Raw genomic sequence first — 24,962 nt, 5'->3', positions numbered from 1 at the left:
TTGATAACAAATAATAAAAGGTGTAGTTCTTACAAAGTTATGTAGTTCACTGAAATAGATTAAAAGGCATGTTAAAATGAAAATTTTTGCTCCAAAGGAGCATAGATTATCATAATACTACCTACAAGAAAATGCAATATATGCACTTATCCTATGTATGCCAATATATTAATAGATTTAGAAACATAGAAAAAATGGCTTTAACCCCTGGGGAACATAGGTTATTATAATAATCTATAGAAAGCTTCAATATAAGAATGTATCTTATAGCAATATATTTAAAGATGGTAGAAACTGCAAAGGTTTGATCAAACGGTAGAGAGGGAAGCATGTATACATAGTTTCCATGTTCAAGTATCCACATTGATACCATGCAGACATGTTATCTAAGGAACCAAGATATTGTAGGTTATACAAATTCATTTCCCTATGGGAACATGGTACTTGTTAACAAGTTACAATATAATAGGAAGTTCATTAGCAACTCATAATTTTGCTGGAAATGGGCAACAACAAAATTTGTTCACAGGAATCACAGTTCCAACCACTTCTCCTTCCCAACACTCCTCTGTTGGGGCTATCGAAAATTCTCCTATAGAACAACAAACTTTCACTTCAATTCTACTCACATCACACCTTGAAACCCGTGCTTATGATTCTTTGTAGGCTAGAGGAAATGAGCTAACATTCCTATAGACAACAGATGGATCAAGTAATCAATCCTTGTGTGGATAATTAAACAATTCTTTTAGAATGGGTAATCAACTAGTTGCTGAGAGATCACAGGTAGAAATGAGCCCCCCACCCATGTCCTCTATTGAATAAGAACAATCAGGAATTCTTTGTAACGGACTACATTTGAAGTTAGATCTAAAAATTGTTGGAATTTGTAGCTTGGGAGGTACTCCAAACCTCGGGCCAGATGGTTGTAAAGGAATTGGCACACAAAAGTGGTTTGTGGGCTTAGAACCGAAGCATGGGGTTTTGTAGCCATCGGTGTCGGGACCAAAACCATGAGGAGATTTTGATATGTGATGATTTGAGATGATAGAGAATCCTTAGACGAGCAACGAGCAGCGATAATTATCCAAGTCGGGGTCTAGAAGTTGAAATATGAATTTTCGAATATTATGTGTGGGCACAAGGGCTAGAATATTGAAGTTGACCTTAATTTAAGGACCCTCTTGGAAGAGCTAGTCATTGCCTTAGAGAAAGATATAAATAGAGGTGAGATGGGAGCCTATTTGACACCTCCTAGGTGCAATCAAACATCAAAAATACCTCTGAAATTTATAGTGAACCTGAGGAAACCTAGAAGGATGAGTTTGGGAGTTTTTCTTTAGTGTTTTGGGTGCAGATTCCTTGAGAAAATAGGCCACAAATGTCTAAGGTCTAAAGTAGCCAACGAGGAGACTTAGAGGGATAGTTTATGGATGTGGATCTCTAGAAGGAAAATGCCGCAGGATCAGAGGTAAGTGTAGGGGTGCTTTCTATGTTATTTTGTGTGGGTTTGTCTTTTTTCTCCTGCCACAAGTAAGGGGTGTTGCTACATTATCTTGGGAGGGTTTTTTTGTGAGATGAGAATCCTAGTTTAGGTCCTTCTCCCTAGCCACAGGTGCCCAAGATATATCGCAGTTGGAACAAGGGTGATAACCCTTTTTAGGAGGTTGAGAACGTAGCTATAACAGGTTCGTGGGTTGTAGGAAGCTTTGACAAGGAGCCTTGGGCCCTATAATAGTGTATTGGATGCCTAGTAGGACATCGAAGTTGGCAGCAAGGTTGAGCAAGGGAACATAGTGTTTTGGATCAGGTTTTAGGGTTGCTGGAGTGCGCTAACTAGAGCTCAAGGATGCATAGATCCCAAGGCAAGAGGACAACATGACTTCTTGTTGATGGTTGGTTTCTAGTGGATGTAGAGGTCAGAGTTGGACAGTTTGGTTGGTTTTATATTTGATGCTCATGGACTGTTGGAGGGAAGCATGAGAGTAGACCAAGTTGGCCCTAAGTGCAGTGACCTAAGAAGGACTTTATGGCTACTAGAAGTGGCAGAGATGGAGCAGCCTAAAGAACAACTTGAGAAGGATTATAGAGGCTTTCTGCAAGCCCTGAGGAATAAGTCCCTTGAAGGACTAAGGGATTGTTAGAAGTGGCAGAAGACGAGCTCAAGGTCTAATAAGCTACGAGCAGTTTTTAGCCCTACAACTACCTTGTGGAGAAGAACATCTATAGTAGAGGAGGGGAAATCCTCCATTCCCTAAGTTCATTGTTGGAGAAGGGCATTCGACAGTGATAGGGAGAAGCCCTCCAACCCTAAGTGTATCTTAATTGGATAGCACAAGAAGGAACTAGTGATAAGAAAGTCCCAAAAGAGTTGAGGAGCAATAGTGGGCAGTTAAGAGTTGTTCACAAACGGAGTTGTGAACACCTTGATGAGAGTCTCAATGTGTTGATGCGTTGAAGAACTAACATTCAACTAGAGAACAAGTAAAGCTGAGTTCAATGACCTAATGGAGCTAGTTGATTGATAGAGGAAGATTGGAGTTGGTACAAATTGGGGATGAAGAACCTAGCAAGTGTGTTCACGATACGGCCGTGGGGAGCTGAGAGAGCACACTACATCAACCAAATGGTTAGTGTATCTTGTTCAGGGTCTATTGGCTATCGAAGTGACTAAAACCAAACCCTAGTTTCATAATTTTGTATCAGTGGATGTATGAGGGACATTATCCTTGGTATGGGAGCCCTAGACTGTTGTATTATCGATTTGATTAATATAACAAAGTTGGGTGATTTTAAAAATTGTAAAAAGTTGTCTATATATGTGCACTATTAGGTTTATTATTGTATATTGTTTCACTCTGCAAAGTAGTCTTGTGATACTTGGATTAGTAGCATCAGTGATTTAAGATTCTATCATAGACTCCAATATCATGGAAAATGAATACCAACAACTACCACTAAATAGAGATAGGGACTTTCTTTGTGTCTTTTTTCAAAACATGCATCAATTGTTCAACTACCACCTTTTCAAAATTGCTCCACTGAGTTGGATATAAATTTCCCAAATGGTTTCAGAAGACAACTCATTTAGAATTAACAAGGATCCTAGAGATGGGATGATGGAAGGTGGGTTTTCAAATTCTCTTCACAGTCTTGGAGTTAGCAAACAAAATGATTCCATTACAAGAGGAGTAATTGGGTTCCCTAATATTGTGAGAAGCTCCAAATTTCTTAAATAAACATAGTAGTTGCATGATGAAATCATGGATCTTAGAAAGTTCAAAAAGTTTGAGTCAAACCAAACATTAGAAATCACAAATATTATTCGGTATTGCTGCTGACAAAGAGAATATTTCCAAAGAAACTAGCATAAAGAATGGTATAACAGCTACAAGTGCAATTTTTTTAAATTCAGTTGAAGAAAGAAATACCTCCCATAATACTGAGATCATTCTGGTAGAAAGACAAGAGCTTTCAAATAAATAAGGAAAAACTTGTGGCTATGCTTGATGAGGTGCACACTATTTTTGCATCTGATGTTTTAATTTTTATCGCTTTTGGTCCCTAATAAATATGGATTTAACATGAATCTACACTAATTTACTGTAGCAAGAATAATTGCTAGAGACTTTGATCCATCCAACATTTAGATCATTCAAGATCTTGATTATAGATAAAATGTAAAACAATTCCATTTCCATAAAAAGTTTTTGAAAGAAATGTCACCCAGGTCTTTGTAATAGTAAATATGTGTCCACACCAAAAGACCCTAGTTGGGTCTTTAGTGAAGCACTCACTTTCAACACAAATACATAATAGAATTTTAGATTCAAAAAGGATTGATCGCAACTCAAGAGTAAAAACATTATGACTACCACCAGATCCAAGTACTAAATTGCACTTCACTATTTCCTTTAAAAAAAGTAACAATAATAAGAAAACCCACATGTGGAAATAAAACTATCAATAATCTATACAAATTTGAAATGTTCTTCATTATTAATATGTTCAAAGGAACAATGGATTATTCTTCAGGCATGGCTCAACTCATTGAACACTAGATCCAAAAACAACCACAATGACAAACAATTGTGCACTTAGACATCATTTAAGGAACATGCATGCACCATTCAAGACTTAACAACCTAAGATGCAGAGGCGAGCCTTTCTATCAAATTAGTTGCTTCTTACACAATTGTAATGTTCCCAACATTTTCTTCTTCAACACTAATTTTGAATTCCTCCTCAAGAGCCATTACTATCTCTACCTGAAAGAGTACAGGATATGATGTAAGCCCAAACCCACAGTGAGAAGTTAGCTTGAAGGTCATAGGTATAATCAATGTTACCTTATCAAGAGAGTCAGCACCGAGATTAGAAAATTTGGACTTAGGAGTCAAGGGTTTATCCTCTGATAATCCTAACTAACTCTTCAATATATTGCTAATGGCAGAAGTGTCCTCAGACACGTAATTTTATTAATCAGAAAAAACAATTACATAATTGATTTTGCAAGAGTTTACACCCGAACAACCAAACACTCTTGCAATGAGCTATTTATAAGCTCCATTTCCTAACTACCTCTAATTATGGATCACTTACAAGTGTCCATTTACAATAAATGCTATTCAAACCAACTAGCTAACTAATCTCCTATAATAGAGCCTAAGATACGACTCATTTGGAGAGTCATATCTTGTTACAACAATATACTAATTCTAATTGTCTCTAAAATAATTAATCATTCTAGAATAGTTATTAATTTAATTTCTTAAATTAATAATTATTTTATTTCAATTTTATAACCTATGATAATAAAGTATTTTTGGATCATCTAACATTCCCCCCTATGATCCAAAGATACATTACAACATATACCAAGTTCATCCCTGAACTTAGTAAATTTTATTCTGCCAAGCGGTTTGGTGAAAATGTCGGAGATCTGATCTTCGGAAGGACAATAAACTGGTTTGAGGACATCTTTGGCAATGAGAGACCTGATATGATGATACTTGGTGTCCACATGCTTTGTCTTTGAATGAAAAACTGGGTTCTTGGCAAGTTTGATGGCTGACTGGCTGTCAATGAACAATGATGTAGCTTCTCCCTGAGAAATGCCCAAGTCCTGCAAAATTCGGCGCAACCAAACAATTTCACATGCTGCTTCCCATGCTGAAATGTACTCTGCTTCTGCTGAAGAAGTGGCCACTGTAGCTTGTTTTTTACAACTCCAAGATACTACTGCTGACCCCATATTCATTAAATAACCTGATGTTGATGCTCGATCATCAATACTTCCAGCAAAGTCGGCATCAGAATATCCACCAAGTACAAAATTTTTATTCTTTGTGTAAAGAAGACCAAAATCTTTTGTTCCTTGGATATATCGAAGAACTCTTTTGGCTGCATTCCAGTGGCTGTCTCGTGGTTCCTGCATAAAACGTGAAAGAATACTAACTGCATAAGATAGATTAGGACGAGTATTTGTCAAATAAATCGAGCTGCCAATCAACTGTCTGTAAGTTGTACTGTCCACCTTTCCCCCCCTTCAAATTTTGAAAGTTTCAAGTTTTGCTCCATGGGGGTGAGAACGGGCTTGCAATCTTGCATGACAAATCGCTGAAGAACCTCTGTGGCATACTTACTCTGAGAAATGAAAATATGATGTGGACGTTGGAAGACTTCAACTCCAAGATAGTAGTGAAGTAATCCCGAATCTGTCATCTTAAAACCTGCATGTAACTCCTTTTTTACCTGTGCAATATGATCACCATGATTGCCAGTGATGATCAAATCATCTACATAGATAACAAGAATTACCAGATATTTTCCTTGTTGTCGCACATACAAAGTATCATCAGATTCACTGCGATGAAAACCAACTTTCTTAAGGTAATCATCCATCTTTGCATACCAGGCGCGGGGAGCTTGTTTTAACCGACATAAAGCCTTGATCAATTTGCAGACTTTATTTTCTTGTCCTTCCACTTCAAAACCTGGTGGTTGGGTCATATACACGTCCTCCTGTAAATCCCCATTGAGAAAAGCACTTTTCACATCCATTTGATGAACTTTCCATCCTTTTTGAGCGGCCAATGCAAGTGTTAATCGAATGGTGTTCCATTTAGCTGTTGGAGCAAAATTTTCTTCATAATCAATGCCTTCCTGCTGCGCAAAACCTTTTGCGACAAGTCGTGCTTTATACTTGTCAAGTTCACCCTTCTGATTATACTTAATTCTGTAAACCCATTTGCATCCTATGGGTTTAACATTTGCTGGACAATCAACAAGTTTCCAAGTGTTGTTATCAATTACTGCTTTATATTCTTCAACCATAGCCTGTTGCCATTCTTTATGTTTTACTGCCTCTTTGTATGTGGAAGGTTCAGTAAAATCATTTGCTATCAAGGCAAAATTGTCTTCACTTCTATGTGCCCTTCGGGTGCCAGTTTTATTCTGTTCATCAGGCTTTACATCTTTCAAAAGTTGAACTGCCCATTTCGGAAGTTGGTGCTCACTTGTTTGAGCTTCTGTAAAGTCCCCATCATTGTAAAGAGGATTAATATAAATTGATGTTCGTCATTCAGGTGAAGAATGTGGAGACTCACTGTCTGAAGAACTGCTGCTGCTTGGAGATGCGGATGAACTGCTAGAAGACCCAAATGATTTTGTTGATGTAGATGGACTGGATGACTCATCTTCAGAGGAAGGAAAATCAAGTTCATACCAATTTGGTGAAGTTGGCTGACTTTGCACTTTTCCATTTCGTTTACTTCCCTTAGTTTCTAATTTGTGAAGAAGATTTTCAATTTCTTCAGCACTCTTACTCTCTGTTTCATCAAAAATGACATCCCTGCTCACAATGAATTTTCCATTGGTCAAAAGACGATACCCTTTATTCTCATCAGAATAGCCAATCATTGTGCATTTTAAACTTCTTGAGTCAAGCTTAGTTCGTTTTTCTTTCGGAACTAAGGCATAACACACTGATCCAAAAACTCTAAGATGTTTAACTCGAGGTTTGAAACCAAACCAAGCTTCATAAGGTGTGATTCCGTCTAAAGAAGTAGTTGGAGATCTGTTTCTTAAGTAGACAGCTGTATGTATTGCTTCTGCCCAATATGTTGGACTTAACCTCTTGAAGGTTAACATGGATCTCGCCATTCCTAACAAAGTGCGATTCATTCTTTCGACTACTCCATTTTGCTGTGGAGTGTAAAGATTAGTGAGATGTCGTCTTATGCCATTTTCACTGCAATAAGTTTTGAATTCATTTGAAGTGAATTCTCCCCCATTATCCGTCCTGAGAGTACCTATCTTTTCTTTGACTTCATTTTCAACAAGTTGGCGAAAAATTTTAAACTTATCAAATGCTTCTGACTTGTTCTTCAAGAAGTAAACCCAAGTCATTCTGCTGAAATCATCAATGAATAGTAAGAAATATTTGCAACCACCAAAGGAAGTTTGTAGTGGACCACAAACAGCACTGTGAATTAGTTGAAGCCACCTGTTTGCTCGACATGAACTTGTTGGAAAACTTTCTCGATTTTGTTTCCCATAAATGCAAGCTTCACATTTTGCATTTTCCCTTTTGAATGTGGGAAGTCCTTTAACCATTCCTTGTTTCTGCAATTGAGAAAGACTCTCAAAATTCAAATGTCCATACCTTACATGCCATAGTCTGATAGGTGAAATACATGTAGTCACTGCCCCTGCAAAATCAGAATGCCTTGGAATAACTGTCCCTTTCATCCGTAACAGTTTTCCATCTTCATAACCTATCATAATTGTTTTCATGTTCTGTTTCACTGAATTAATCTTCACTAAATCATCTTCCATAATCACCTGATGTCCTGCTTGTCGAATCGTGACTAAAGAGAGCAAATTTTTCTTGAAACTAGGTATATACCATACATTGGAAATCAATTTTTCTCCAATGTCAGGGAGAAAAACTTTTACTACTCCTTTTCCATAAGGAGTATGTTTTGTATCATCAGCAAGAAAAATTGAATTAAGTTGGCATTCTTGAAAATTCCAGAAAAAATCACGTCGACATGTCATGTGCTGAGTTGCCCCGGAATCCAAGATCCAGGCATCTTCATAGTCACTTCTAAGATGAGATGAAATTTGTGATGCTGGTGAGGAAGTAAAAACATATTCTGAGCTATCTTCATCTTGATCATTTGCAAATTGTGCTGAATGCTGCTGAAACTTGGGAATTTTATTAAGTGAAGTTCGCCAATCTTCAGCATAATGGCCAACTTTGTTACATCTTCGACATATAATTTGACTTAAGTCTCTTCCTCGTCCTGAAGATTGTCCTCTGCCTCTTCTTTGACCTCTATTTGGAGATTGTCCTCTACCTTGACTATTATATCCTTGTGTTGGAAAATTGCCTCTTCCTTGGTTGTTTCGTCTACTTTGAAAATTATTTCTTCCTCCTCTATTAAAATTGTTGCCTTTGGCTTTGACCTCGATTATGTGCTGCTTGATTTTGATTCCATCCGCCTCTTCCTTGAGAACTATCTACTGATGACTTACTTGTGCTGGCTTCTGTGAGAAAAACATCTTCACCAACTTTCTTCTTCTTCCCAAAAGTTTTATCATGCTGACTTAACATCTCACAAAGTTCATCAAACTTTAGTTTTTCTAATTTCCCAGTTACTTGTAAAGTCTCTAAAAAATGCGTATAGGAAGAAGGAAGCCCAACAATTACAATTGTGACCATAAAGCTATCATCAATTGCGGGAAAACCAGCATTAATAATTTCCTCCTTAATATTCTTAAGTCTGGAGAGATATTCAAGAATATCACCATCTTAAGTTAATTTTTGTTGCAACAATTTTAACTGTAGATCAACCTTCTTTGATTCTGGCTGAGTATCAAAGAGATCTTTAAAAGTTTTCAAGGCAGTCCATGCATCTGTGGCATTCTCTATATGTACATACATTTCATCATTCACAGACGATTTAATAAGAGCTAAGGCTTTAGCATTCTTGATTTCCCATTTTGCCAGTGGATCTGCATCTGTGGGTTTATTAGGCTTAATATCTCCATCACATATTCCTTGCCATAATTCATTGTAAATGAGTGTGCTTTCAATAAGACGATGCCACGTTTTATAAGATTTGGTGCCCTCAAGTTTGTCGGAATCAGAAAATAAGTTAATCAACTTAGACATTTTTAGCAATGAAGAGACGCACCAAGAAGCAGAACAGAAAGGACAAGATAGTCAACACAACACACCACGCAAAAAACACGATCTATCGGGGCTTGGCCTTGACCCTCGAATAGTCGTCAAAACAGGAGAATATTGACTGAGCTTTGCACTTGGCTCTAGTCAATTTCTCAAATTTTTACAGGGCAACTTTCAAAATTTGACTTTTTACAATGGTGCTTTTGCACAATCTGGTAAAAAATTACCCCCCCTCAAAGTAAAATTACTTTGAGTTACATTTATCTCCGTAAAAAAAATTCTCCTTATTGCTCCAAAAAATTACAATCACCTTATTGCTCCATTACAATAAATTCCCAAAATTACAAAGTGATCAAACCTTTTTAAAATACAATATGCATCAAATTACCCCACACACAAAAAAACTTTATGATCAAGCTGGCAGGTGGCAGGCTTCACTTTAGCTTTACGCTGGCAGGCTTCATTGATTGGCAAACTCGCAACGCTGCTGGGACTGGCTGAGGCTGCAGTGGATGATGCATAGCTGCGTGTCCATTTTGCAGAAGCTATACACAAATTTAAGAGATTATTTCAAAATTTTCCATACTATTCTCCATAAAATTTAACCTTTCTATTTCGCTTCTATTAAAAATGTCGAAATTTGTAACATTCCTTGTCCTATTCATATTAAATGCGAGAGCAGAGCCCCATGAAGCGTTTCAAAGGGAAACAAAATAATCAATAGCATCGCCTGTCATCCGAACAATACCCATGTTGCCCAGGAAATCCCCAATTCAACGTCTTCAGTAACACAACAAACTACACGTATGCTAAACTGTTGCTCTTCTTCTGCTTCCATTCCGCGAAGAAGAAAAGTAAATATCGCTGACGGAAACATTCACTTGTTTTATGATTTCAAATATGACTTCCCCATTCGAGGACAAATAATTTGAACAGCTTTATTGCAGTAACTACCTTCATACTTCTCACATTTGATATACGATAATGTTGAAACTGTTAAGTAGCGGAACAATATATAATCATTGCCAAAGTATCAGAGTTGCCCTGCATAAAAAATTGCTGAGAGAGGATTTAGTCTCTCTGCACGGATCTTCCTGCACTTCACAGGTTTCTCTCCACGCTGTCCACGCTATCCCAACCAGTCAACAGGGCAACACGAGTTTGGATTCAAACAGTTTGCAGCTCTCCACGCTATTCAAACTAAATCAATGCTATTTGAAACATAACAATTTTCAATTGAATTCCAACGGAGATTTAAAACATAGCTCTGCGCCCTCTTATATTCAACTTACAAATTTGAATTGGTTTTCAATAGCCTCAAAAAAATTGATTTACAGATTTGAAAAATCTAAAATCAATAAAAATTTTCTCTTTTGAACAAAATTTTGACAAATTTCATACCAATTGCTGAGCACTTCAACGGAGTTGAGTTTTTCCAGGATCTGATAGAGCTGGAATCTCCTCCTCAAATCAACTGCTGGAATCTCCTTCTCAAATCAACTGCAGCATTACCATAGCTCTGATACCACAATAATGGCAGAAGTGTCCTCAGACACGTAATTTTATTAATCAGAAAAAACAATTACATAATTGATTTGCAAGAGTTTACACCCGAACAACCAAACACTCTTGCAATGAGCTATTTATAAGCTCCATGTCCTAACTACCTCTAATTATGGATCACTTACAAGTGTCCATTTACAATAAATGCTATTCAAACCAACTAGCTAACTAATCTCCTATAATAGAGCCTAAGATACGACTCATTTGGAGAGTCATATCTTGTTACAACAATATACTAATTGTAATTGTCTCTAAAATAATTAATCATTCTAGAATAATTATTAATTTAATTTCTTAAATTAATAATTATTTTATTTCAATTTTATAACCTATGATAATAAAGTATTTTTGGATCATCTAACAATTGCATACTTTTCTCAGAACCTCTGGCTTGAACTGTTATGAAAACATGTGACCAGAATGCATACTAGATTGTGAATGTAATATCAATATTTACCTTTGGAGTTCAATAATTATGGCAAGAAAAACACTTACACCAACAAAAATGTGTATGTTTAATGTGTCATGTAAAGAGACAATACATGAAAAGAAATACCCTTACAAGGCTCCTTTGCAAGAACTATGGAGGATTCCAATTACAACTTGTGATTGGCGAAGAAATTGTATCGCACAAACTACTCACAGAGAAACATAAGTGCATTGTGGAGATTGAAATGATGGAAAGGAAAATCTTCATTGTCTAAATGATACTACTTTCAACCGAGGCAATCTGGGGAAAACCTGCAATCAACCAAGAATACATAGGCTATTAATGGAATGGCATGCATCCACTATGTAATCTCAAGATAGAAATAAGATGGATGGATAATGAATGAAGAGAAACTTGAAGCAAAAAACAATATCCTAAAAGCACTCTCCCAAACTACTTAAAATAGTAAAGCCACTCAGACATGGTTTGTATGAATTAAGTGTCTTCGAAACTTTAGTGAAACTAACACCCATTTATATGTTGTATTGGAAGCCTCATCCTCGGCCTTGGTTCATAAAGTGTTATGCCTAAAATCATTTGGCAATCTAAAATATGCCTTCAAATGTAAAACAATGAAACTAGTTCATTAATATGGATTCTCATTCTAGCTTTCATACCCTATAGTTTACATCAGATAGTGGCACCAATATTGAATATAAAGGTCGTTTTGTGACCCAGTCCAAAGTATCAATAGATTTTATATACAAAAGGGTTAAATCCCATAAACATATTAGGTTCTAGGATAAATAATCATATATGAATACTTTTTTCCAACACTGACCAAATATTTTATTACTCAAGCACCTACTCACAGCATAAATATATCTGGAGTATGCAAGAAAATCCAAAAAAGCAAAGGAAAATTCAAAATTATTATTTTATTAAGGATATTAGATTCAAATACAATGGCAAAAAATCTTTAGCATCTTCCTTCATTGGAGCACCCCATTAAAGCTATCCTATGGGTGCTCAAATTCCATCCTTTGGAGTCTTAATGCCAAAGGTTACTGAAATTGTGTCTTTTCATGTACACTGTAGTGTGTTGCCTACTATAAGGACGATGGAAATAATTATGATATGTTTTTTGCTCAAATACGAATTCTACAATAGACTTGGAACCTTCTAACAATTCCTTACCATTAGGCAATGTCTACTGCATCCGGATCTTGTCCATATCTATCATCAATCATGAAAACAAAGCTTTCTCTAGTTCTTCTCATTCAAACTATTTCAAGATGCTTTTTTACAAAAAAACAGATGTCTTAGGTATTGAGAAACTTATTAAGCACTCTTGTATTATCTCATATTCTATTAGAATAATATATGTGCAAACCACATGTGAATGGTGTTCTTGATAAATGGAAGTTGACCAAAACGATATTTATATAACCTATTTGCCAAATGGATACTAGAATAGGACTGCCACTCTGTTGCCATCCTCTTTTCATAGTAGAGGGGATCCGAAAAGGTAATATTTCTGCTAATCATAGATCAACTTCCAAAATGTCTTGCATTAAAAACCTACCTTAATAGAGGTTATCCCGTTCTGTTCCTTTAAAAGACCATGTACCATAGACACTAGAATTTTGGTATTAATAAAAGTTTAAAAGAGTTGTAAGCATTATCTACATGGTCAAGTCACTGATCAATCACTATGGTACACTAACAGGAATCTACTTTGGTCGACACTTGACACAACCTATGTAACAACATTCTTCAAGTCTAAACTATGCTCTAGAGTAGAAAAACAAGCTGCCATCAAATACCCATGCCATTGTAAAGGCCTCGCCAAGATCTAGCTATCTTCTGAAACAACAATCTAGCATCTATCAATTATTGATATTGCTCCTGCTACTAAAGAATCTTCGAGCTAAGCATAGAAATGAATTTAGTGTTATTTTTACTAGAACCATGAGATGACTTTTTCATGTTTAGATAAAATTATTTGTAGAATATAAACTTGGAAAATTTTTATGCTGCCAGTGGAAAGGTGAAGTTCTCTCAAAAGAGAGTTATGGGTTTACAAAGAAAGACATTATGCAGAGTCCTTTAAACTACTCACTTTATATATAGATCCGGTTGTGTAGTAATGGACAATTATTTTATAGTATGAAGTGTATTCATGGCCGATTATGTTTTATTCCCTTCAGATTAATGAGGTCGACAACATCGAAGCATTTTGTGTGTGTATATGTTTTCCTAGGAAGCTATGTTACTATGTTGGAATCTGTTATCACACCAAACAGTTTAAGTCCTTGCAGAGAATGGCATGCATATCATCTGGTACATAGGTGGCCTAACATTTTCAAAGGACTCAATTTCGTAGAATATGTTTTTATGAAAAACAATTTTGTGTTGGTTAATCCACGTTTCAGTCTGTTGATGACTGGCATTTAAGTGTTTATGCTTTAAATCAGTGAATATCAATGAATGTTAGTAAGTACAATATAATTGTTTGCATACCTCATTCGACACATAAATAGCTGTAAATTTTATGACCTTACAATCATTACTTCAAGATAGTTGTTGAAAAATAAATTTTCTCATGTTTGAGGGTTAATTTCAACTGACCTATGAAAAACTTGTCATAGACAGAAAATTCTTGAATATCATTGAAACTGATCGAGGGTTTGCTGAGTTTGATCCCTTGACTTGAAGTTTGGCAGTGGGATTTAACAGCGGGGATCTGATTATCATTCGTAGGGGAGCCTCACGTTAGTCTATTGAATCTTGAAGCGGCTCTTCATTGCAACCCCCCTGTGGATCTTCATCGTATTGATCTAGGAAAACTTGAGTTCTTGGGCTCCATCCTTGACGTTGGAAGCCACAGGGTTTTTGTTAGAAGTGGCTAGGTTTTCATATTCTCATTCATCCTCATAAAAGCCAAGGGCGAATGACCCACGTTGGGATTAGAAATCGAGGGCGAGAAAGAATGTTGGAGCCTCAAAATCATCCATTACAATGAGAGAATTGGACAAAATTACAATGCACAAATTCGTTAGTTTGCATTTAACAGAATGGCACTCCTTCTTAGTATAAATGCAGGGTTCTCCATTAGCAGGGGATTAAACTTGGGAAAGTGACATATCCCTTATTTTTTTAACATTGAAAAGCTTATGCTTTTTAAATATATATATATAATTTAACCCTTTACATTTTTTTGTTATTTTGTAAATGTGATTTATTAATTTGTAATCTTGACTTATAAATAAGGTGGTTTATGTGGATTTTAGTTTTTATCAAGTTTTTAATAAACTCTTGGGAAGGTTGATGTGGGAGCTAATTATGGGAGTTATACTATCTCAAGGGTTTTGAGGCTTGATTGAATCTTACACAATTTTAGTTACAACATTTCATGTTTCGGTATATTTATTTTCCATCCAATATGTGAGCTAGTCCTAGCTTAAGCACAACCTAGTAGTGGGGAAAAAGCGTTGTTTGGGTGTTTTTATCGTGAAAAGACTTGGTTGTGCATCTTGTGGAGTGATGTTAAAGGTTATATGAGGTTTATGATTATTGAAACTTCCTATTTTCAATGCATTGATGTTTTCAATGATGAGATTCCATTGCCTAGGATGGAAAATATGGGTTTGAGGAGGAACAATTGAAGAAATGTCGATTTTTCAAAGGTGTTACATGGAATATCTACTCATCAAGATTCATTAATGTGGTGAAAATTTAATTTATGTTTTTGTTGTATTAAATATGGTGATGAATGGATACTTCTCACATATTAGATCACTGCAATATAAGTTGAGAAGTGCTTAATCCACGCCATAATCATGATAAGATGCATATCAAAAGCACCATCCCAAGTATAAAATAGTCTTCATTACATTAGAGGTAGAAGTGTAGATCCTCAAAGTAATAAATGAGGTGTTAACGTAACAAACTCAAGGAATTTTTACCAATTGAGGAAACCTTTGTTGCATTTTCTCGAGAGTGAAGTGCTTGGTCTTTGTAGGAAATCAACATACATCAACAATGCAATAGAGTTCTCTATCTTTCTTGTGGGTATGTCAACTTGTCCTATCAATGACTTGGTTAATTAAAATAGATGTGTGGAACTTGAGATTTCTGTTCAATAAATAATATGATTGTGTTGTGCTATGTTTAAATAATTAAGTATTATAAGGCTACTATAGCTCATCATTGAAAGTGCATGCCACCAAGCTAGGGTGATAGGTCAAAAAATTTATTGTCAAAATGTGTAATGATGTTATAAATATCATTCAAAATTATCATAAATATCGACATAGGGCCTTTAAAATTATATTTTAAAAGTAAATATAGACTTTATCGTCAACCAAGAAGTTGTGGGGGCATGAAATTCGTCATATCATTGTTTGTTATTAGTTGAAATGTGCCATAAAATTTCTTCAACTTGATGTTAAACATTATAGATATTCTTGATGAAGGAGATAGCTTTATTGAATTCATTTTATATAGAGATAAAAATCCCTTGAGAGAGAAGCGTTAGGTAGGAATTATCAATCAAAGTTTCAAGTTGAAAGGCAAAGCAAACATCTAAGTGGCATATGAAAATTTCAATGGTAAAAATCTTCTTACTAGGTTAAAAATTATGGAACTAATAATTTGTGATGAAAAAAGTATTGTGACTCAAACGTGCCATGTTAAAAGTTTTTCAATGAAGATTCACTAACACATTAAATATCCAACAGGAAAGGTTGTTATACTCAACATAAGAAGGAACAAGGTATGATCATTGATAGAACCAATTGTTAATGTGTTCTTACTCGCAAGTGCTTCTCATGAACTATAGTCACAATATATCACATATTACTTATGGAATCATTATTTCAACACATAAATTTGCAGAAGTGGTAATGGATATCAAATCATTTAACAATGATTTAATTGCATGAAATCTTTGGTTATTAGTCCTTTGCCCAAGCAAGGAATATTGATCAATTTACAATGTTGGACATTGACTACAAATTTGTTTCAATAACCCTAATTTCGCTTTAGAATGTGAATTTTTGTATCTTTTTTGTTGTAAAAATACAAAATAATCAAAGAAAAGTGAAAATAAGAATTATCATAAGTATCATTGGCCAATGGCCTTGATGAGACATCTTGAACTTGGGTTATTTTAGATTTTTTTAAATATTAAAAAAGGGAATATGATGAAAAGGTGGTGGAAGGTGGTGGGAGATTCATTGTCAACCTTGCTCAAGGAAATTTCATCGAATGCACCTCACTCAATGGATGTGTGTCCTTCTCTCTTAAAACCTATGCACATTTTGAACTTTACCTTTATGTTCTGCAACTAGATGCCTCTTGTGTGGTTTTTGATTGTTTTTGATGATGTTCCAAGGATCCTGATTGCAATCTATAATTAGATGGATCTTACATACTTTGTGACTTTTTGTTGACATTGATGTTGCAATCATCTCTATTGTGGTTTACAATTAGATGGATCTTGCTTGTTATTTGTAACTATTATTATTTGTGTTGCTTAACTTTGCTCCTACTTGTTAGTATTGTATATGCTTTGGAACAATTGTCATGTTTGGTGCTATGTGGAGGGTGAGAGTGATGTTGGAATTGATAATTCACTAATTTCTTATCCCAGCTTCTCATTCACTTTACCACATGAAAAATCCATAGCCTAGAAAATGGTTGGTTGATTTGAGCATTTGCATGGGCTTCTTAATCTTTAGAAATAAGGTTTGAGGATTCTACGTGTGTTCATTAGTGTTTCCTCTTCATATGTGGGATTTTGTTGGATGTTGACATTGTTGCACTTGTCCATCAATATTATTAGACTAGATGTGGATGTTTGATGTTGTTGTTAAATTTGAGGCTTCATAAGGATGTTCTGATCATGCACACTTCAAAAATAGTTTTTTGTGGCTATTTTCCCCCTTGTTGGTGTTATTATTATGGTTGAAATTGGGTGGGCAAGTGAGGTTGTTGTTGGACGGTTCATAGGGATTGTGGGGTTTTGTGTTCATCATTTGCTTGGTATCATTGTCTATGTTCTTTGATGTTGTCCCATTGGTTCAATGTTGCATGGGCCCTTACAATCGAGACATTGAGCATGTTGTTGGTGGCTATTTACTAAGTTTTATCTTTTGTTCTTTTCAATAGTAGGTAGGAGGTCATGTGTGGTTATTATCAATTCCTTGTGGTTATTATCAGTTCCAAGTGTGCTAATGAGGGAGTGACAAGGTATGCTAGGAAGTGCTAAGGCATGTTAGAGGCTAAAGCAACATGCCAATATGTGTCGGGTGTTAGGATGTGCCAATGCATGCGAGGGAGTGTTATGGAGTGTCAGGGAAACACAAGGGAGCGCTAATTTTAAATGCATTGAAATGAATGAATTTTAAGAGTGTGTGACAGTGATTGTTTAGTGAGTTCTAGGTTTGCTAAGTAGGGAGTGACAATGTATGCTAGGCAGTGTCAAGGAATGCTAGGGTGGGAAACATGCCAAGATGTGTCAGGTGCCTAGATGTGCCAATGCATGCCAGTGAGTGTTAGGGAGTGCTATGGAATCACAAGGGAGAAATAGTTCAAAATGGATGGAAATGAATGGATAGGAGTGTGTGATAGGGAGTGTTAGCGGCTTCCAAGTGTGTTAAGGAGGTAGTGACAAGGTTATATGCTAGGCATGCTAGAGTGCCATGGAATGTCAAGGAGTGATAGGGTGTGTTAGGGAGTGCCAAATCATGCCAAGGAATGTAGGAGATGCTAAAATGCACCAGATAGTGCCAAGGGATTGTTAGACATGCCAAGTGCTATGGCATGTCAAGATGTAAACTATGTTGCTTAGTTTTTTTATGGCCGCAGTTGGACGTGAGCCTTGATGTGGTAACTTGTTAAGTGGGATGAGTTGAGATTGGACATGAGTATCCTGAGATGAGTTATAGAAAATTATTAGGTGAACAACGCATAGTATATTGTAGTAATTGAAATTTAGCCAAGTTATTGTAGTTGAGGAAGGACTTGGTTGGGTTGTGAGGGCACGATAACTAAGGGGTGTTAGGGAATGACAATAAATAAAAAGGTGTTCTAACACATGTCAGACAATGTCAATGCATGTTGAGGATTGTTAGGGAGTGCCAGGGGAACATAAGGGAGGACTAGGTCAAAATTCTTGGAAATGAATGAATAAGAGTGTGTGCTGAGGATTGTCAATGAATTCTAGGTGTCCCAAGGATGAAGTGTTTTAGGAGAAGTTTAGAATATGACTTACAAGAGGCTAGACTATGGTTGTGATAAGGAATGGAAAAATAAGTTTAAGAGAAAGGGATACTTTGGGTTGGGCACAACATTGCTTTTCCAATGACTTGGTTGGATTCCCAAGTTGCAAAAAAAGGCTATCTATGAGGGCATGACAACTAGGGAGTGCCAAGGTGTTCCAAGGAATTTCAGGAAGTACTGACACATGCTAGATAGTTCCAAGGCATGTTAGGCATCCCAAGACATGCCAAGTTCTAAGGCATGCCAAGATGTGCCAGGCACTAGGGTGTGGTGCCAACACATTCTAGGGTGTGTTAGGGCCAAGAGCCATGGAAACAAAAGGGAACACTAGTTTCAAATGCATGGAAATGAATGAATAAGAGTGTAATGGGGAGTGTCAGTGAGTTCTAGGTGTGATAGGTGTCAAGGAGTGTTGGATGTGCTAGGGAGTGCCAAAGCATGCCAGGGAATGCATGGGATGCTAACACGTGCCACATAGTGCCAAGGGATTGTTAGATGTGTCAGGTGTTATGGCATACCAAGATGTAAACTATGTTTCTTAGTTGTTTTACAACCATGATTGGATGTGAGCCTTGTCTTTGTAACTTGTTAAGTTGTATGATTTGAGATTCAACATGAGTAGCCTAAGATGAGTTATTGGAATTTCTTAGGTGAACAAGGAATAGTCTAGTTGTAGTAATTGTAACTTTCTCAAGTTTTTGTAGTCGAGGGAGGATTTGGTTGGGTTCCCAAGTTGCAAAAAAACTAAGGGTAGTTTTGAGGGAATTATAGATAAGGAGTGGCAAGGCATGCCAATGAATGAAAAGGAGTGCTAACAAATGTTACACAATTTCAATGCATTGTCGAGGAGTGTTGGGGAGTGTCAGGGCATCAAAAGGGAGGACTAGGTCAAAATGCATGGAAATGAATGAATAAGAGTGTGTGTGAGGGAGTGTCAATGAATTCCAGGTGTCCCAAGGATGAAGTCTATCATGGCATGATATGGAATGTCAAGATGTAAACTATGTTGTTTAGTTGTTTTATTGCCACGGTTGGATGTGAACCTTATCTTCGTAACTTGTTAAGTGGGATGACTTGAGAATGGACATGAGTAAATTAAGGAGTGTTAGGGTGTGCCAAAGAATGAAAAGTTGTGCTAACACAAGAAAAAAAACAGCAATGCATGTGGAGGAGTATTAGGGAGTGCCAAAACATCACAAGGGAGAACTAGGTCAAATGCATGGAAATGAACGAATAAGAGCGTGTGCCAAGGAGTGTTAATGAACTCCAAGTGTCTCAAGGATAAAGTGTGATAGGAGAAGGTCAAAATAAGACTTGTAGGAGGAAAGCCTATGGTTATAATAAGGTAATAGATAAATCAATTTTAGATAAAGGGATACTTTGGCTTGGGCATAACATTGCTTTTCCAATGACCTGGTTAGGTTCCCAAGTCGCAAAAGAAGTAATGATATCTACGAGGGCATGACAACTAGGGAGTACCAAGGCGTGTTACTGAATGTCAAGTAGCACTAACACATGATAGACAATTCCAAGGCATGATATACATGCCAAGATGTGTCAAGTGCCAAGGTGTGGCATAAGCGCATGCTAGGGAGTGTGAGGATGAAGTGTCAAGGAAACACAAGGGAGCACTACTTTCAAATGCATGGAAATGAAGTGTCAGCAAGTTCCAGGTGTGCTAAGGAGGGAGTGAAAAGGTATTATAGGTAGTACCAAGGCATGCCAGAATTCTAGGGAAGCATACCAAGATGTGTCAAGTGCTAAGGTGTGACAGTGCATGCTAAGGAGTGTTAGTGAGTACTAGGGAGACACAAGGGAGCACTATGTAAAAATGCATGGAAATGAATGAATAAGAGTGTGTGACAGGGAGTGTCAGTGAATTCCAGGTGTGCTGAGGGAGTGACATAGTATGCTAGGAAGTGCTAAGTCATGCTAGAGTGTCAGGGTGGCATGTGTCCAAGATGTGCCAACATGTGCTAGGAAGTGTTAGGGAGTCCCAAGGAAACACAAGGGAGCACTAGGTAAAAATGTGTGGAAATGAATGAATAAGAGTGTGTGACAGGGAGTGTTAGCAAGTTCAAAGTGTGCTAAGGAGGGAGTGACATGGTGTGCTAAGAAACACTAAGTCATGGTAGAGTGCCAGGGTGTTATGCAGCCAATATGTGCCAGGTGCCAAGATGTGCCAACATGTGTTAGGAAGTGTTAGGGAGTGCCAAGGAAGCACAAGGGAGCACTAGGTCAAATTAATGCATGCAAATGAATGAATAAGACTTTGCGACAAGAAGTGTCAGTGAGTTACAAGTGTGCTAAGGAGGGAGTGACAAGGTATCCTAAGTACTGCTAAGGCATGCTAAAGGTCAGGGCAACATGCCAAGATCTGTTAGGTGTTAGGGTGTGCGAATGCATGCTATGGAGTGTTATGGAGTGTAAGGGAAACACAAGCGGGCTCTAGTTTCAAATGCATGTAAATGAATGAATAAGAGTGTGTGACAAGTAGTTTCAACGAGTTCTAGGTGTGCTAAGGAGTGAGTAACAAGGTATGTTAGGTAGTGCCAAGGAATGCTAGAGTGCAAGGGTAACATGCCAAGATGTCCCAAGTACCAGAGTGTGCCAATGTGTGTGAGGGAGTGTTAGGGAGTGAAACATAAACACAAGGGATAAATAGTTCAAATTGTATGGAAATGAATAGATAAGAGTGTGTGATAGGGAGTGTCAACGAGTTCCAATTGTGCTAAGGAGGGAGTGACAAGGTTATATGCCAAGTAGCGTCAGGGCATGCTAGACTGCCAAGGCATGTCAGGGAGTGCTAGGGTGTGCTAGGGAGTGCCAAAGAATGCCAAGGAATGCATGGGATGCTAACACGCACCACATAGTTCCAAGGTATTGTTATACATGCCAGGTGTTATGGGATGTCAAGATGTAAACTATGTTGCTTAGTTGTTTTATGGCCACAGTTGGACGTGAGCCTTGTCTTCATAACTTGTTAAGCTGTATGAGTTGAGATTCAACATGAGTAGCCAAAGATGAGTTATAGGAAGCTCTTAGTTGAAAAAGGAATAATCTAGTTATAGTAACTGTAATTTGGTCATGTTGTTGTAGTCGAGGTAGGATTTGGTTGGGTTACCATGTTGCAAAAATGTAAGTGTAGTTATGAGGGTATGACAGCTAAGGAGTGCTAGGGCATGCTAAGGATTGAAAAGGCATGTTAACACATGCCAGATATTGTGAATTCATGTCGAGGAGTGTTGGGGAGTGTCAGGGCATCATAACGGAGAACTAAGTCAAAATGCATGGAAATGAATGAATAAGAGTGTGTGTCAGGGAGTGTAAGTGAATTCCAAGTGTCCCAAGGACGAAGTGTGTTAGGAGAATTTTAGGATAGGACTTGCAGGAGGCAAGACTATGATTTTGATAAGGGGTTGGAAAAAGCAGTTTCAGACAAAGGGAAACTTTGGGCTAAGAATAAATTTTTTTTCAATGACTTGATTGGTTTTCCAGGTTGCAAAAAATGTAAGGCTATCTATAAGGGCATAACAACTAGGGAGTGCCAACGTGTGCTAAAGAATGACAAGAAGTTCTAATACATGCTGGATAGTTTCAAGGGATGTTAGGCATGCCAAGACCTGCCAAGTGCTAAGGCATGGCAAGATGTGCCAGGCGTTCGAGTGTGGTGCCAATGCATTCTAGGGAGTGTCAAGAAACACAAGGGATCAATAGTTTCAATTGCATGGAAATTAATGAATAAGAGTGTGTGATAGAGAGTGTTAGTGAGTTCCAAGTGTGCTAAGAAGGGAGTGATATGGTATGTTAGGTAGTTCCAAAGCATGGTAGAGTGCTAGGGAAACATGCCAAGATGTACCAAGTGCCAATGTGTGCCAATGCGTGCTAGGGAGTGTTAGTGAGTGCTAGGGAAACATAAAGGAGCACTAGGTCAAAATTCAGGGAAACGAATGAATGAGAGTGTGTGATAGAGAGTGTCAGTGAGCTCTAGGTGTGTTAAGGAGGGAATGACATGGTATGATAGGAAATGCTAAGGCATGCTAGAGTGACAAGGCAACATGCAGATTAGATGTGCTAGGTTCCAAGGTGTGCCAACACGTGCTAGGAAGTGTTACAGAGTGACAAGGAAAACAAGGGAGCACTATGTCCAAATAATGCATGGAAATGAATGAATAAGATTTTCCAGTGAGTTCCAGGTGTGCTAAGGAGGGAGTGACAAGATATTATAAGTAGTGTTAAGGCATGCTAGAGGCCAGGGAAACATGCCAAGATGTCTTAGGTGCTAGGGAGTGTCATCGAGTTCTAGGCTTTGCTAAGGAGAGAGTGACATGTTGTACTAGGCAGTGTTAATTCATGCTAGAGTGTCAAGGTAACATGCAGCTAAGATTTTCCAAGTTCTAGGGTGTGCCAACATGTGCTAGGAAGAGTTAGGGAGTGCCAGGGAACAACAAGGGAGAACCAGGTCAAATTCATGCATGCAAATGAACGAATAAGAGTTTGTGATAGGAAGTGTAAGTGAGTTCCAGTTGTGATAAGGAGGGAATGACAAGATATTCTAGGTAGTCTTCAGGCATGCTAGAGGCTAGGGAAACATGCCAATATGTGTCAGGTGCAAGGGTGTACCAATGCAAGCTAGGGTGTTATGGAGTGCCAAGGAAAGTCAAGGGAGAACTAGTTTCAAATGCATGGAAATGAATGAATAAGGGTGGGTTATAGTAAGTGTCAGTGAGTTCTAGGTGTGCTAAGGAGGGAGTGACAAGGTATGCTAGGTAATTCTAAGGAATGCTAAAGTGCCATGGCGACATGCCAAGGTGTGTCAGGTGCCAGGGTGTGCCAATGCTTGCCAAGAAGTGTTAGAGAGTGCCAAAGAAACACAAGGGACAACTAGTTCAAAATGCACGGAAATGAATAGATAAGAGTGTGTGATAGGGAGTTTCATCAAGTTCCAAGTGTTCTAAGGAGGGCGTGACAAGGTTATATGATAGGTAGTGCCAAGGCATGCTAGAGTGCCAAGACATGTCAAGGAGTGCTAGGGTGTGCGGGGGAGTGAAAAGCATGCCAAGGAATGCAGGGGATGCTAACACATTCCACATATTGCTAAGGGATTGTTAGATGTGTTAGGTGGTATGGCATGTTAAGATGTAAACTATGTTTCTTGATTGTTTTATGGCCACAGTTGGACGTGAGCCTTGACTTGGTAACTTGTTAACTGGGATGAGTTGAGATTAGACTTTAGTAGCCTAATATGAATTATGGGTAGTTCTTAGGTGAACAAGGCATAGTCTAGTTGTAGTAATTGTAACTTGGTCAAACTATTGTAGTTGAGGCAGGATTTGGTTGGGATTCCAAGTCTAAAAAATAGTAAGGATAGTTGTGAGGGCATGATAGCGAAGCAGTGCCAAGGCATGACAAGGAATGAAAAGGTGTGCTAACACATGTCAGATAATGTCAATGCATGTTGAGAAGTTTTAGGGAGTGCCATGGGAAAATGAGAGAGAACTAGGTTAAAATGCTTGGAAATGAATGAATAAGAGTGTGTGCCAAGGAGTGATAGTGAATTCTAGGTTTCCCAAGGATGGAGTGTTTTTGGAGAAGTTCAGAATAAGACTTATATGAGGGAAGCCTATGGTTATGATAAGGTGTGGACAAAGCAATTTCAGAGAAAGGGAGACTTTGGGTTGGGTGCAACATTCTTTTGCTAATGACTTGGTTGGGTTCCCAAGTTGCAAAAAAATCAAGGCTATCTATGAGGGCATGACATATAGGGAGTGACAAGGTGTTCTAGGGAATGTAAGGTTCCCAAGTAGTGGAAAAATGTAAGGCAATTTGTGAGCGCATGAATGCCAAGTGCTTAGGAATGCTAACATGTGCCAGATAATGCGAAGGCATGTCAAACAAGCTAAGATGTGTCATGTGCTAAGGCATGCCAATATGTGAAAGGGTGTGTCAATGCATGCGAGGGATTTTCAAGGAAGGAAAAGGGAGAAACAAGTTAAAATAAAAGGAAATGAACACATAAGAGGGTTAATAAGTCATCAATTTACCTTTTCCATGAGGGGCATGCTAGGCACACCAACGTTACGTGCCAATAGGTGCCAAGTTCCAAGTGTTTGTGCATTCTAAGTGCCAAATCTTCCTCGGTTGCTTCTCATATACTTTCCAATAATTGATCTCAATCAAATTTAATATTAAACCATGCCAAAGCATACCAATTCATCTCAACACATGCCAGACATGCTAAGACTTTCCAAGCACCAACACATGCCAAGTGCCAATGTGTGTGAGGGAGTGTTATTCATGCTATGAAGTGGTAAGGCATGTTTAAGAGTGCTAAGGTGTGCTAGAGAATGCCAATTCATGCTGAGGAGTGTTAGGGAATACTAGGACAACACAAAGGAGCACTAGGTCAAAATGCATGGAAGTGAATGAATATGAGGGTGTGTCAGGGAGTGTTAATGAGTGCTAGCTGTCATGCCAAGGAGGGAG

The sequence above is a fragment of the Pinus tabuliformis genome, chromosome 1_1 (genome assembly GCF_031772625.1).
Source record: "Pinus tabuliformis cultivar Carrire ecotype Pingquan chromosome 1_1, CPIR1, whole genome shotgun sequence".
Classification (NCBI taxonomy): Eukaryota; Viridiplantae; Streptophyta; class Pinopsida; order Pinales; family Pinaceae; genus Pinus; species Pinus tabuliformis.
The sequence above is the reverse complement of the archived record's forward strand: the minus strand, read 5'-3'. Positions refer to the sequence as shown.